Source organism: Rhinoraja longicauda, chromosome 15, assembly GCF_053455715.1.
Source record: "Rhinoraja longicauda isolate Sanriku21f chromosome 15, sRhiLon1.1, whole genome shotgun sequence".
In the NCBI taxonomy this organism is placed as follows: domain Eukaryota; kingdom Metazoa; phylum Chordata; class Chondrichthyes; order Rajiformes; family Arhynchobatidae; genus Rhinoraja; species Rhinoraja longicauda.
In genome coordinates, this window is record NC_135967.1 from 4,719,227 (window position 1) to 4,735,799 (window position 16,573).

Consider the following 16,573-nt stretch of genomic DNA (forward strand, 5'->3'; position numbering starts at 1 on the left):
TCAAAGAACCCCAGCACTGTGTTGCACTGCACTGACAATAGATAATAGACAATAAGTGCAGGAGAAGGCCATTCGGCCCTTCAAGCCAGCACCGCCATTCAATGTGATCATGGCTGATCATTCTCAATCAGTACCCTGTTCCTGCCTTCTCCCCAAACCCCCTGACTCCGCTATCCTTAAGAGCTCTATCTAGCACTCTCTTGAATGCATTCAGAAAATTGGCCTCCACTGCCTTCTGAGGCAGAGAATTCCACAGATTCACAACTCTCTGACTGAAAATGTGATCTAAAGGTAGATAGCCAGTGATCTTGCAGTCACGTTCTGTTCCATTATCCTGAAAAGATGACGGTTCTTCTTCTTCTTGCGTTTGAGGCAGCAGAGGTTATGTGCCGCCCTCCAGGCGCTGTAGCCAGTGCAATGTGCTGTTGTCGAGGGCCGTGAGGTCTACCCCTCCACCAGGGGGACGGAGGACAGTGCAGTCGAACATGACGTGCTGCGCTGTTTGCTGGTCTGCTCCACACACACAGGCTGCTGATGGACGCAACCCCCAACGATGCATGTTGGCGTTGAACCGGCCGACCCCTGTGTGGAGCCGGTTCAGGGCGACCCACTCTTTGCGGGGCGTGTCCGAGCCGGGTGGGGCTGTGGTGTTCGGAGGCGCTGTGAACTGTTTGCGTGCTACTGTATGTTTTCATTTTTTTTTTTTTTTTTTTCTATTGGAACCTAATTCAAATGTACAGCACTTTGGTCAACGTGGGTTGTTTTTAAATGTGCTATACAAATAAAATTGACTTGACTTGACTTGACTTGACAGTGAATTGAGGAGGTCACGATGCCTGTTCCCAGCTGGTTCTCCATGCTCCTAGTATGTTGAAACCGGAGCCACAGAGGGTCGCTGCATGACGGGAGAAAGGGTGACGAGATGACAGGCGTTGAGGTCCCAGTTGCTGTGAATCCTGGGCGAGGTGGTGCAAAGAATGTTTGGCGTCCGATGGGGCCTTGCACACCAGCCTAGGAGTGAAGAACTCTCTGCGAAGCTTGGCGGGTGCAATACCTGCGAGCCCCGGCAGGAGATCCGTCGGAGTAGGGCGTAGGCAGCCAGTGATGATCCGCATGGTGTCGTTGAGGGTGGCGTCTAGTTTGCTGGTATGAGCGCTGCGGCACCATGCTGGGGCGGCGTACTTAGCGGCGCTGTACACGAGTACAAGAGCTCTGGTTCGAAGAGTAGATGTCCTGGCGCCCCATGACGATCCGGCCAAGCAACGCAGGAGGTTGTTCCTTTAGCACGGAGAGCTTCAAGGTGTTGCTTGTAGGTCAGCAGCCCACCCCCACCCCACTCCCCCCCCTTGTGTTCCACCTAAGCTCGCAACTATTTTTCCCCTTCCACGTACATTCTTTCCTCTAGCTTCACAATCCGCAACTCTTCATTCCTTTTGTCGCGCAACCTTTGTCTTTTCATCTTTGGCCTTTGTCCACCATCTGCCCATCAAAGCCTCCGTACACCTGTATCAACCTATTACCTGCCAGGCTTTGACCTGCCCATTCTCTCTCCCCCCCCCCCCAAAGAAAATTAGTCTGAAGAAGGGTCCTAACCCAAACCATCACATCCATGTTTTCCAGAGATGCTGCCTGATCTGCTGAATTACTCCAGCACTTTGTGTGTTTTTTTGTACACCAGCATCTGCATTTTCTTGTATCCACGTGTCAATATTGCAATATGGGGATATGGCAAGCATCTGTCATATTAACAGCCAAAAGAAACATTTTTTTGGTCATGTTGATTGAAGAAAAATATATGGAAGATGATACAGGAAGTAACTATCTTCGAAGAATTTTTAGTCAGGGAATAACCACCTTGGAAAATGACGTTTGTTAACATTTCATCTAAAAGAGACCCCCTCGGAGAGTATAGGATTCCCTCTGAACAGCACTGAAGCATTAGCCTTGGAAGGAATGCGGGGTTTGGAATGGGACCCAGGACCATCCACCACAGATGCAAGGGGATCACCAATGACATATTGCCTACCCTAGCCACTTTCTATCACCAGGGTATTCACTATCTCTAGTTTACTGATTTCTTGTGAACATGAGACTTAAATACAACCGTGAAGCATTGTATTGAGGTGGAACTTGGTGCTCAATCTCCAATAGTTGGAAGTGCAAGAAAATAACTGCAGATGCTGGTACAAATCGAAGGTATTTATTCACAAAATGCTGGAGTAACTCAGTAGGTCAGGCAGCATCTCAGGAGAGAAGGAATGGGTGACGTTTTGGGTCGAGACTGATGTCAGGGGGGCAGGACAAAGGAAGGATATAGGTGGAGACAGGAAGATAGAGGGAGAACTGGGAAGGGGAGGGAAGAGATAGAGGGAAGAGATAGAGGGAGAACTGGGAAGGGGGAGGGAAGAGAGGGACAGAGGAATTATCTAAAGTTGGAGAAGCCAATAGTTGGAAAGTGACAACGCGAAACCAGGCTGACTTTTTTAAAGTGGGTTAAATGAGACTCCCATAAAAAGTAATTCCCAATGGAATTACTTTTGATGTTTTCAAAGTATAAAACCGTGCAGTGCTTTTCTGATATAATTTGGTAACATTTGCTCATTTGCCTTATATTTCAGTGACTGTCAATTGTACACCTGCATTCAAGGTGTTGTGATATGGTATCCTAGGGTCCTTAGTAATATAGCTATTAAATTGCTCTATGATACTGTAACTGCACTGCAAAAAGGACTTGGTATGTTGTGGCCATCTGTTTCCCATTAAGTGCCAAGGTATGATTGTGTTAGCTTTTCAGTGAACTACTTCTACATACCAATTGATGTTAGCTTTACCATTGCCAGCTATACTTACATGCATCATTAACCATCGATTGTTCAGACATTTTCACGACACAAAAAAAATGTGAGACTTGATTTTTATGATAGTGGAACTGAAATGGACCTTTGAAAAACAAACATCAAAATAAATTTTGGAGAGTTCAGTCATCATTTGTCAGGCTCCCTCCATTGTCTGCAGATGTAATTATAAGTAAAATATTTACCTTGCATTTTAGTGAATGTGGGACTAAAACATTATGGTAAACATTGAAACTAAATAGCTACAACTATAAGTGCAATTAATCTTGAATCCCACATTGTTAACCATGCACATTTAGCAAGATGTCAGCACTGGAGATAGATTGGCTCAGCATACAGCTCTGGCCTGAGAACTGATCTGCCGAACTCTGAAATTGATGATTTGTTTAGCAAATGGGTGTTTCAAAGGCATCTGCTAATGGCAGTACCTTTCCCATTGCAATGGTCCCGTTTATTTCACCATTTAGATGCAGTGGACTAGAAAAATTGTTTGCACAGTTCCAAACTGTGCTGTTGAAAATGAGATTAACCTGGAAGACTGCATTTCTGGGAGCCATAGCTCATTCACACTTTGAACTTTCTCTCCTCATTCCCAGGTGGTTCATTCCCCATTGCATTTTATTTTCATCGAATAACAACAGATATGCGTTGCACAGCATTCACCTGCAATGAGATATTAATTCTCATTGATCTGCCAAAAGTGAGAGTTCTTATTTGCTCACAGAATTACCTGCTTTCACTCACCTCTGTCCCCCGCTGGAATTGTGCTACTTAGATTTTATCCTTTGTCCTCGCTGTGATTTGGAGCTTTCTGTGACCATAATTATAACCGTACCTTTGACCTAATTGCTATGTCCACGGAGGTTGAGGTCACTGTGTCCCTTGGATTACTAACCTTAGAATCATTCCAGGTTCTCTGCTACAGCTCACAGTTTGCCGCTCACTTCTGCTTCAGAGAGGCCATCCAATTTCCATAATCAAGAGAAAGTTGACATCCTCATCGTTCAGTCCTCAGAAGCAGGGAGAGTAGGTGCAGGTATTTGTCAGCACTATAAGCTTCTCCAATGTGTATGTACTCAAGAGTGTCCTCAGGTCCTCACCGAGAACTTCTGCCACAGAGGGCTTCTGCCGTTCCCATCACAAAGAATGTATCTCCTGGGAATGCTATTCTTCACCTGCCCGTATGGCTCCATCTGAACCCAGATCCCCCTCCCACTCATGATTCACCCAAGAGCCACAGCTGCAAAAGTGTTACTGGTAGAGAGCTATCTCTCATCACCAGCTGACTGAAGTGATTTCTGCCATGGGCCTCCTCCAGTGCCATAGTGAGGCCCACCGGAAATTGGAGGAACAGCACCTCATATTTCGCCTGGGCAGCTTGCAGCCCAGTGGTATGAACATCGACTTCTCCAACTTTAGATAGTTCCTCTGTCCCTCTCTTCCCCTCCTCCTTCCCAGATCTCCCTCTATCTTCCTGTCTCCACCTATATCCTTCCTTTGTCCCGCCCCCCTGACATCAGTCTGAAGAAGGGTCTCGACCCGAAACTTCACCCATTCTTTCTCTCCTGAGATGCTGCCTGACCTGCTGAGTTACTCCAGCATTTTGTGAATAAATACCTTTGAAGTGATTACACCTGGTAAGTTCAATGGTGATAGTGGCAAGAACTTTGCACGTCATCATTCAGCGACGACTTGCTGAGACCACCATCGGTTTCAGTGGCAAGTTCCAAGGAAAGCTTACATGCGTTCCGTGAACCCCACAGATGAAATTCAAATACTTTATGCAGCTTTTATGAGGTATTAATGTGGCTATTGAAGCTGTTTTAATTGCACTTGATATCCTTTATCGAAGCACAGCTGGGCGGCAATGAGACTAAGTTATTTGGTTTTCTTATTGGCACAAAGGAAATGAGGTTGCCTGAGAAGTGTAGTGAGGCATTGCAGATGCTGGTTTAAACTGAAGACAGACACAAAAGGCTGGAGTAACTCAGCGGGACACAGGGCATCTCTGGAGAAAATGTCTGAAGAAGGGTCTCCACATGAAACGCCACCTATTCCTTTTCTCCAGAGTTGCTGTCTGACCCGCTGAGTTTCTCCACCTTTTTGCCTCTATCTGAGCTTGTTTGATAACGGTGTGTTAATGATATTCCTCAACTTGAAAAGATACAGAACTTTTGCTTTAAAAATATTTAATTTCCATTCGTGGCTTTGACAGTAGACAAGGCCCTGCCCCATGCCAACGGCTGTCTGAGCATTGTGGTAATGTGGCCTCACCATCAGTCTGCCTGAGGTCAGCCCACCACACGAGGCCTCATCACACTGCACTGGACACATCAGGCACGAAGAGGGTCAATTCATTTGGTTCTCCACATCTGGTCCAGGCAGACCAGACCGAAGGCAACAACATGGGTGGCAGATTGGATCCAGTTTGATTTGGATGACTACCTGTACGTCCAACTGTATGTTCTTTTGTTCAGTTGCAGCAATTTGGTGACTTTCTTCTGGTAACCTCCTAAGAACTGTTTTCCTTTGCACGATACCTTCACAACAGCAAAATAATTCCCTGACTTTGCTGATAAAAATGTGATGCAGCATAACTTGCATTTACTAGAAGATTCTCCAACTTTGTAAAGAATGTCTTTTGTTGCAAATTAGCTGGAGAGGTGAATTGTTGGAGATAGCTTTTTACGGGGCTCCTTACACCAATGGTATGTTTATTGCCTTGGACCGACATATAGCTTCAGTTGGAGAAATCACAAATCCTAGAGTGCTGGAGGTGTCTGCATGCGACTTTGTGAAATGTACTGCATGATTGTGTTACACTTGCATTGTCACTGTTAATAAAAACAAGAAAGTCCGAAGAGTTTCAGATTTATAGTTTGCAGTCTTCATTTTTTTCTGCAGAGTAGGCAGCTGTTAGTCAAACAAACATTTCCAGGTCAGAGAGAAACAGTCAGGAAATTTCCTGCACTTAACCATGCGAACAGATTTACACCAACATTGATACAATGATGACAGCAGATTAATTTGTCACGGGGCTTGAAGCACCAATTTTGTCATTGGTGTATGAAAGAAGTTCCATTGGCGTGTTACTAATCTATTCACATCAGAAGAAAAAATATTTAGGGCACTTGGCCTTCATCACTGTCATGGTGGAAAGTAGAGGTATGGTTACCAGATGGGGACAGGATTTAGTCTGTCCCAATGCCAATAAAGTGTTCAAAGCCCATCATTGCCTCTTGAACTTTCTATGTTCAGGAGGGAACAAAGGCACACATTAAGATATAAATAAATTCAAAAAACTAATTAGATCTTGATAGTTTTAGAAGCATAAAATGATACCTAGAAAAAAGGACGATGAGTTATGGAATTGGCGATTGCCATTCATGATGTTTAGTTCCGTTGACTGATTTAATGTCTTTCATTAATTTCTTGCACTCACAAATATAGAAGCCAAAATGTCAAATGTCAACAAAACCATTGCTGAGGAATGATTTTAACAATTACTCAGAAGAAGTGGACAATTGCTTGCTGCATTTAATGCTATGCAGCGAAGAAAATCAAAAGTAAGTCAAAGATAGCTGGTTTCAATAATTTTGTTTTACCTTACTGTTTTACCTTTCTCTTTATTTCCCCAATTTGCATAATCGCACAAACGAACTGCATTGACGTAAATATGTGCACACGTTACAATTGGAAAATGGTTGGCTCGAATCCTGGGAGCAGGTTGAAGAGTTTAACCCCATTTCTGGTTCTAGCTTTGCTGTCAGCTTGTCTCCTGTATTACTGGACGTGGAGCTTAGGTTGCCAGAGGCATGCCCCAGGGTGCACTTCAATTTCCCTTTCTGGGCACTGAAAAGGTGAAGGCTGGTTTCCCTGAAGCTGGATAACAGATGTTATTTTGTTTAATACTATTTATCTTGGGAGGTAGGTAACCAAGGATATGGTTCGATGAACGATCCTTTGGGATCCACCTTTTCCCTTTTTTTGTTTGCCATGATTTATCACTTTACTAAAAGCACAAAGGGACACATTGTACAAGAGGGTTCTAACCTTAATGTTGCACAACGGCTTCAACCACAGCAAGAGTTTGTGCGTTGTACTGAGTCAATTAAAAGTAAAAAATATTATTTATGGATCACCACTCATGTCTAGCAATAACTGTTCAGAAATATGTAATGTAATGACTATAAATAACCCAATTAAAAGAAGGGGAATTGCAGACAGTCTGAGGACATTTTACCTATCTATTATTTTTTATGTGGAGGCCAGCATTAAAATTAACCCCATAGGTTGGGAAGAAACTACATCTCAGGTGTTTAAAACAATGAAACATTCTGATTCTGCTATTGTGCATCATATAAAAAACCGTGAGGTTTGTTTTCAAAGAAGCACATTTTATCTGTACGTTATAGGCTTTACACTGGCAAAATTAATGATCCAATTGCCTATGGCATTATTACATTGATGAGAGGTGGGCACGCTGTTTGCCTGTTCTTGTCTGATTAGTATCACAATGTGAACTCACGTGGATGAACAAATAAAGCATACCTTTGCTTTAAGCTACAACCCAAGCTCTAAGGTACTAAATGAGCATTAAACACGGTCCAACTAATGATGTATAGAATTTAAGGACCTGTCCCACTGAGGCGATTTTTTATTCCCATAATATATTCCCATAATTAAACTAATGGAATATTTGCTACTTCCAGTCATTAATGAATAACATAAACATTTTGCTATTCCTATTTATTCACAAAATGCTGGAGTAACTCAGCAGGTCAGGCAGCATTTCGGGAGAGAAGGAATGGGTGACGTTTCGGGTCGAGACCCTTCTTCAGTCTGAAGAAGGGTCTCGACCCGAAACGTCACCCATTCCTTCTCTCCCGAGATGCTGCCTGACCTGCTGAGTTACTCCAGCATTTTGTGAATAAATCGATTTGTACCAGCATCTGCAGTTATTTTCTTATATTGCTATTCCTATTATCAGCTTAAAAATGCTTTAAAAATGTACAGAATTTGCGTAACCTCCGATTTTAATAGCTCATGTCTTTAGTAACCCAGTGAACTCCTGTGACCAATTAGTACATGGAATGTCAGCCTTTATAGAATATAAAATGAAGAGGTTCTGCTACAGCACTACAAGCACTGGTTAAGACATATGGAGTCTTATGTAGGATTGTGGACAGCACAAGCTCAGAAAGGATATACTGATTGTGGTAGTAGTGTATCGCTGACATCAAGCAGAATGCCTATTACTTTATTGGACTTAGGAAGGAATTGGTCAGCATATGGAAATATATTTACTGCCGAGAACAACTTGGGCTGTTGGATAAAACCTTTACATCAGTGCATGGTCATTCAGTAGAGAAGTCAAGCATTTCAACATGCATGGCGAGCACAAGCAGAAATGTCTTGTTCACAAAAGCCAGTAGCAGTTGCCTCATTTAATACTGTAAAATTGAGATTTATAGGTTTTGGTAGAAAGGGCTATTAAAGGATAAGAAGCCAATGCAGTTGGATGGAGTCAAAATACACATCAGCCATGATCCCACTGAATCATAGAAATGATTTGAGGTGTGGAATAGGTTATTTCACCGCCTGTTGTCATTGTTATTACTGGCTCAAAATGTTGGGGCTTACTGCCTTATATTAATGTGCCTACCAGCACCTTAAGAACATTTTCTTAGGCAGTCCCTCAGCATTGGAGTAGGCTTGCTTCCACTCTGACATTACAGATTCTGAGCTGGATTAGGAGGCCATTGTGGGGACCATAGAATCTTCCACAGCTTGGGCAGGGGGTGTCTGACCATGCAGGAGGGGTGGACAGTTGTGAAGTAGTATGTTCCTTCTGCTGCTTAAACAGGGCTCAAGGTTCTCAATACTTTCCTGGAAGCTCCTTCTCCATTTTGAGGGGTCATCAGCCAGAGATTCTTGGAAGTCAGTCGGGATGTTAAACATTTCTTTAAGGAAGCTTTGAACATATTGTTGAATATTTTGGAGACACAGGGAACTGCAGATGCTGGTTTACAAAAAAAAGACACAAAGTGCTGGAGTAACTCAGCGAGTCAGGCAGCATCTCTGTAGAACATGAACAGGTGATTGGTGCTTGGTTCTTGGTCCTCCAAAATATTCCAAATGGAATTTAGACTGGAGGTGTTTTGGGTCAGAATCCTTCTTCAGCTTGAGATTCATTGGGGAGAGGGGAGCTGGAAGAGAGGAGGGGAAGGACAAAGCCTGAGGAGTGATAGGTGGAAACAGGTGAAAGGGAGGGGGTTGATAGACCCCCAGGTCTATGTCCAGGTGGACGAAAGTCAGCGATGAAAAGACATATTATGTAAGATAAGGATAGAAGAGAAGTGAATTGTGAAGCCGAGGAAGGAATATAGGCGGAAGGGGAGAGGGAGGGGAGAAATGGGCCTATGTCCAGGTAGGGCACAGGTAACGGGGGGAGGGGGGGGGGGGGAAGAGAGGGGGGATTTCCCTCCGTCTATCTTTTAACTCCTCTTGTGACAGAGCTCTGAATAGAGTGTCCACTTTGACAATCTGGTGTCAAGAATGTGGACGCCATAATACAACAGACTGATTGTGGCTCGGGCTTGAATGCTGGGTATGTTGACCTAGGAGAGGACCTGGTATTGGTTTGCTTACCCTTCCAGTGAGTTTGGAGGACTGTGTCAATGCCATGAGATGCTTGCTGTAGGTAGTCCATGTCACAGTAGCGTATAGGAAGTCAGGGGCCACTGCAGCCGCGTAGACCATGAGTCTGAAGAACTGCATTGCATCAAGAAGCAGGCTAACTCTCTCACAACAACAGCGATGGAGCAATGTATGTGCACTTGGCATGTTTCTGGAATAAACTCCTTTAAAAGGTCAAGTATAAACATTCTCAGATCTTGTAATAAATAGACAATAGACAATAGGTGCAGGAGTAGGCCATTCGGCCCTTCGAGCCAGCACCGCCATTCAATGTGATCATGGCTGATCATTCTCAATCAGTACCCCGTTCCTGCCTTCTCCCCATACCCCCTGACTCCGCTATCCTTAAGAGCTCTATCTAGCTCTCTCTTGAATGCATTCAGAGAATTGGCCTCCACTGCCTTCTGAGGTAGTGATGATAAAATGTTATGATTTTGCAAGGTTTTTCTTTCAAGCTTTCACCACTCTGAACACACAATATGCTAAGCCAGATTTAATATGGCTCCCAGAATTTAGCACAAAGCACAAAGCCTTGAGGGAGGTCGACATACCTTTTCTCATGGCTTTGATAATACTGATAAAATGAGAGGCTTGATGAGCAAAAAAATAGTTTTTTTCATTAGAAATATCTGGTGGTTTCACAACTTCAGGCTTTTTGGCAACAAATAGTAAATTATTAAAAGTTATTTTAGTTCTGGCAGCCTAGGATTATTGATAATAATTTTAAGTATCTCCATAAACAGCATTAAGCAAAGTTAGAATATTTCGTTACGATTACACATGAGCAGTACCATCATCGCTGTGGGAGAAAACCCTGCAAATCTGTTATAATGGATATATTTCTTTTAGTTTTACTTGGAAGATTCCTGGTGTTGAGCTGAGAATTCATCCACGCATACTAAATCTGGCCCAGATGGTCCGGGTAAAGATTCCTTTCACAGGTCTCGACAAAACTTCTTGTGTTGTGGCAAATAGCCAAGGATTAGATTTAAGAGACTCAAGTTGTTCTAAAAGGCACAAGTATAAACGTCCCTAACTACAAACCTGTATTATTCTTGGACCTCACAAATCAACATGGTAGCAAGAGCCATGGGCTGTTCTGATAACTATAGAGTGCAAAAAGAATTTGATGGCTGTGATCTAATCCTCAATGCTCTTTCACCATTTCATTATAATTGGTAATTTTCAATGTAAAGGACATTTTTACTACAGAGCAGTGCTCAATGTAGATACCGTGGGGCACTTGGGTGATATTTATGCATTCCAGCTGATAACCTGCTCTTTCCATTTTCTAATGTCAGTAGAGGCTTCCAGGGTTACGTCTCAAAAGTGAATTAATCTTCATGCAAAACTAGCAGATATAAATTGCAAAGTGAGAGGTACTTGCTGTGTAAAGAATAATAGTTGTAAAGCCTGGTGGATTTGGTAACGTGAAATGTTAAAAGAAGAGATGGAGGCAAGTGGCGCAGTGGTAAAGTTGCTGCCTTACAGCACTTGCAGCGCCAGAGAACCCGGGTTCGATCTCGACGATGGGTGCTGTCTTTATGGAGTTTGTACGTTCTCCCTGTGACCACGTGGGTTTTCCCCGAGATCTTCGGTTTCCTCCCACACTCAAAAGACGTACAAGTTTGTAGGCTAATTGGCTTGGTATAAGTGTAAATTATCCTTAGTGTGTGTAGGATAGGGTTAGTGTGCAGGGATCACTGGTCAGTGCAGATTCGGTGGGCCGAAGGACCTGTTTCCACGATGCAATGAAACTAAACTAAAGTAAACTAAAGAGCTTTTATTTATTTATTATCCATCTCTACCAGCCATGGTCATTGTGAGTCAGTCAGATGGAGGCAGGGAGCTCTTTTGGGGTTAATCTACTAAATTATTCTAGTAATCCTGCATCCTTTTTATTATGCAACAATTTCTTGAGTTCATTTATCCATTTTTTGTCATGGTGGGTATATAACCTCCAGATTCTCTAGATCCTGACCTACTTTTATAACCACTTGGCCACTGGCAGTACTTGACACTTGTTTCTATCTTTTATATCTTTGAGTGGGTTAACTGAGACCCATTGCCAACAGGATCCAGCGGGGGAAGAATTTCCTGTGGTGCTGGGGGAGGATTACCATTCAAAATGTCTTTCATCTTAAAGCAGAAAGTATGGGAAACATGCCCATCTATTGTTATAACTCACCGACGTTTAGTTACTCCAACTCAAACAGTTTTGTACAGAGTAATCATGGTCGACCGTTTCTGGAGAGCAATCCCATGCCCTGTACCCTTTGACTAATTCAAGCTGAAAGATATTTTGCAATACATTAAATGCATAACTCAGAACTTAACATTTTAGAACATAGATCCGTACAGCACAGGAATTTGACCCACAATATTTGTATCAAACATTGTGCCAAGTTAAACGGATCTCATCTGCCTATTAATGATCCATATCCCTCCATTTCTTGTACTTCCATGTGCCTTTCCAAAAGGTTCTTCAACGTCATTATCGTATCTGCCCCCACCACCACCCCTAGCAATGCATTCTAGGCCCCCTCTGCTCTCTGTGTAAAACCCACTTGCACTGCACATTCCATTAAACTTTCCCCCTCTCACATTGTGACTATGCCTTCTCGTGTTGGACATTTCCACCCTGGGATAAAGGTTCTGACTGTCGACCCTATCTATGCCTCTCATCATTTTATATACTTCTATCATCTCTCCTCTACCTCTGACATGCCAAAGAAAACAATCCAAGAATATCCAACATCTCCCTGTAGCTGAAACCCGCTAATCCAGGCAGCATTGTGGTAAACCTCCTCTGGCCTCTCTCCAAAGTCTCCACATCTCTCATGTAATGGGGCGACCAGAACTACACACAGTACTCCAATTAATTTATTGAAATAATTTCCCTGTTTATCTGAACTAAACTTTACCTTTTGTAGTGTTAATGCTTGGCACATCCAAGTAACCCATGGTGCTGCATATCAATGCTTCTGAGCGATAACAGTTCAAGAGTTTAATATTTTAGGCCGTGCCAGGTAACAACGGGTTCCATTGTACAGACGTCCATAAGTTAAATTTTGGCCATAAGTTGGAAAATATCCAGAAATCACTTGATATGGTAACCATATCTCCACAGTGTTATAATGAATGGCATTTAAAGCACATAAGAGTGACAAGAATGAACAATTACTAAACGAGGTGTGAGGGGCAACTAGGTCAGCTGTTTATGTGAATGGGTGTCCATTGGCTGTGTGTTTGTAAGCCTTTAGTTACATTCAGTATATCATGCAGATCAAATTTCAGGACTTTATGTCGCACATTATGTTAATAACAGAAATCTAACCCTGAGTTTTCTCCCCTGAATAAAGGGGAATTCTTATTCCTTTAATTATATTGAATGTCCTCTCTGTTGCAGATATGGTGACTTTTACATTCTTGAATACAATAGTTCAAGTGCATTTTGGGGAGTCAAATCCCAATTTGACTTTATTTGTATTGAAGCTAAAGAGTTTCGGAGACATTCCCCGGCATACCTCCCCATCTCACGGTATTGTGGGTCTCATTTGATAGCTCGCTTGCCCCAGATTCAGGAACTAGTGGATTAAAATCCCAGAGATTTTAATTTCAGAAATATTCAAAATGTAGCTTTGCTCTAGCTTTGTTTTCTATGAAAACCCATCGGCTTATTTTAGGATATGAACAGAAACTGCGGTAAACTCAGCAGCTCAGAGAGTTGACATCTGGGATGGGTACTTTTCTTCAGTGTGTTCAAGGGGCATGAACTGAAAGCTATTCTGTTGAGGCCTATTCACTGCTGAGAACATCATTCGACTCGAAAGTGCAAAGGGACAGCAAGATATGTGCTGCTTATCTGGGCCAATTGGGAGCAAGGGAGTCGGGATAGCAGGCAATGGCTCCAGTTGATTGATCAATCTTTTGGAGACCCAGGGAGACTGAAGATGTTGGAATCCTGAGCAAAACACATCACGATGGAGGAATTCAGCTAATCAGGCAGCGTCAGGGAGAGGATTTACAGTTTAGTTTAAAAATACAGCACAGAAACAGGCTCCTCGGCCCACCGAGTCCACACCGACCAGCGATCTCTGCACATGAACATTACCCTACACACATTAGGGACAATTTACATTTATACCAAGCCAAATAACCTACAAACCTATATGGTTTTTGAAGTGTGGGAGGAAACCGAAGATCTCGGAGGAGAATATACAAACTCAGTCAGACAGCACCTGTAATCGGTATCAAACCCGGGACTATGGCGCTGCAAACGCTGTCAGGCAGCAACTCTACCCGTGCACCCCCAGGTTTGAGTCTGAAGAAAGGTCCCGATCTGAAACGTTGCTTGTCCATTCCCTCCCCAGATGCTGCCCGACCCCACCGAGTTCCTTCAACACCCTTTGTTTAGCTCTAATCCATGGTTTGGTCGTTATCATGTTTGGTCAGAACTGTTTGGGTAACCTAAACAGCAATGGTGAACAAAGTACTTCTAAAGCACTTCCTTAGATATGAAGCCCTACAGGATGCCTTCAGCTTGTGAAATATGCTTCTAAATACAAATTTTCCATTTCTACAAATGTGGCAAAACCTCAGTGTGGGAGCCATTTGTGTTTATTAGCGTTCTTAGCATATTCTATTATTTTGTATCTTGCTGTATTATTTTTGGACACTTGGGGATTGTCGTGGGATGAATACATATATGGGCATATGGACTGGGAGGAGCCAGAATCATGAGTATATCGGGGTGTGCACAGACGTGATGCGTCAGATGCGGAGAAGCTATGGCAGGATACAATTCTTACCAAACTTATGAAGGGAGAAATACTAATCTGTTTGTATCACTACTTCAATAAACGACTAATTAAACTGCAACAAAGTGAAGATCTCTCTGTCGTTGTTTGCATCAAGAACGATCACTCCACTCCTCCGTGGAGGTGGCAAATGGAGAGGACTTCGATGGGAGGGATCGAAGTTGCCACGACACTCAGTATGGGATGATACTCAATTTCAGTAAGTGTTCCTATATGAATTTCTCTGTCCTTGGCATCCTGCACAGTTCCAATGATTATTCCTAGTCAGCAAATGAAGTTTTTTTTTGGAATAGCGTAAGGCATCAGGGCCAGAGAGATCAAAATGTAAATGAATGGAGGATGAAAGTGCCTGGTGATCAGAGCCCTTGAATCCCACTTTCAGAGATGCTTTGCAGTTATATCGAAGGTAGATACAAAAAGCTGGAGTAACTCAGCGGGACAGGCAGCATCTCTACAGAGAAGGAAGGGGTGACGTTTTGGGTCGAGGCCCTTCTTCAGAATATGTGGTGTTTGATTTCTCCATTATAGTGTGGACCACATCATGAGCAATGAAGACACTATACTAAATTGAAAGAAGTACAAGTAAGTTGTTTCACTTGAATGTCTGTTTGGAACTTTGAATTATGGAAAGTGATGAGATAAAAGGCAGGTATTGCATCTCATGTGGTCACACAGGGAAGTATAAGAAGTGGGTGATGATATTGGTTTAGGGAAAGCATCCTTGATTTGGATATCATAGCAAGATATCTAACACACTTTAGCACCCACCATCTGCCTAACATAGATAGGCATATTCTTGAGCAAAATAAAGTGCTGGGGGAATCAGCAAGTCAGACAAACATCTGTGGAGGAAATGGACAGGCAGGAACCTTCAAGTCAGGAACCTTCTTAAGACTGATAATAGTAGAGGGGAGAAAGCTGCCCATAACTATCTTTCTGTCCTTGGCCTCCTCCATTGCCAGGGTGAGGTTACATGCAAATTGGAGGAACAGCACCTTTTATTCTCCTTGGAGAGCTAATAATATGAACATCAAATATTCCAATGTCAAGTAATACCGCACTCTGTTCCCATTGTGCCCCTCTCCGCTGCCAAAGAAAAGAATTCTGAGAGCTGTGCAGAGTGAAATCCCACACAGCTCATTGTAGTTAACAGTACTATATAATGTCTGGAAGGAGGTAAAAACGCAGATTAAACAAAAATGATTTTTAATACATGTATTGGTGGCGGGAACTAATGAGAAATTGAAATTGTTTGGAGATAAGGTAGAGAATTGGTTTATACATTTAATGTAAAGAAATGTGCTTGAAGATAACAAGTAGACACAGGATGCTGGAGTAACTCAGTGGGACAGGCCCTTCTTCAGACTGTAGAAGGGTCTCGACCCGAAACGTCACCCATTCCTTCTCTCCCGAGATGCTGCCTGACCCGCTGAGTTACTCCAGTATCCCGTGTCTACCTTCGATTTAAACCAGCATCTGCAGTTCTTTCCTACGCAAGTAGACAGGGGAACTACAGTGTAATTGAGAAAATGCTGATGAAGGTGAGACTTTAGCACAAGTCTGACAGAGGATAGCCTAGTAGAACTAAAGAAGAGAAACATTAATAATTCTTCCACTGAAAAAGCCAAGTGCAGAAAGAGAATTAGCTCAGCAATGCCGTGCTCCTCTTCTATGACTAAGTTGCCTGCTACCCCTCCTGTCTGAGCTCTTAAGGAAGATTGCCCATGTAAGGCAAGCACTGAAGATGTTCTGAACATCCAAGGACTGAACCTCATAATTGGCCTATGCTGCAGTGAAGGGAAATCACTGGAGAAATCTCGATTTCAGAGGAGCTTGGCAAAGTTGCTATCATAACCCTGTTTGATTTCTCCAGTGCAGAGTAGACCATACTTTGAGCAGTCTTCTTTCGTGTCCATCATCCATGTTTCAAATGTTACATCAATGTCATCGTCCGTCCTGAAGAGGGTGCAAGCTTCCGGCGACAATCAGTGGGAGCCATCACTTGTTCAACAGATGGTGGTGGTAGCAGAATTAGTGCAGGACACTTCCAGTTTCCAGCCCCGCGATGTGGACGCTTCTGATCTGGGGCCACTAAGAGCAATTAACATAATACACTAACTTGAAAGAAGTCCAGGTAAGTTGCTGTTTCATTTAGAAGGACTGTTTGGATATTTGGAAGGAATTCACTGAATCACCAGA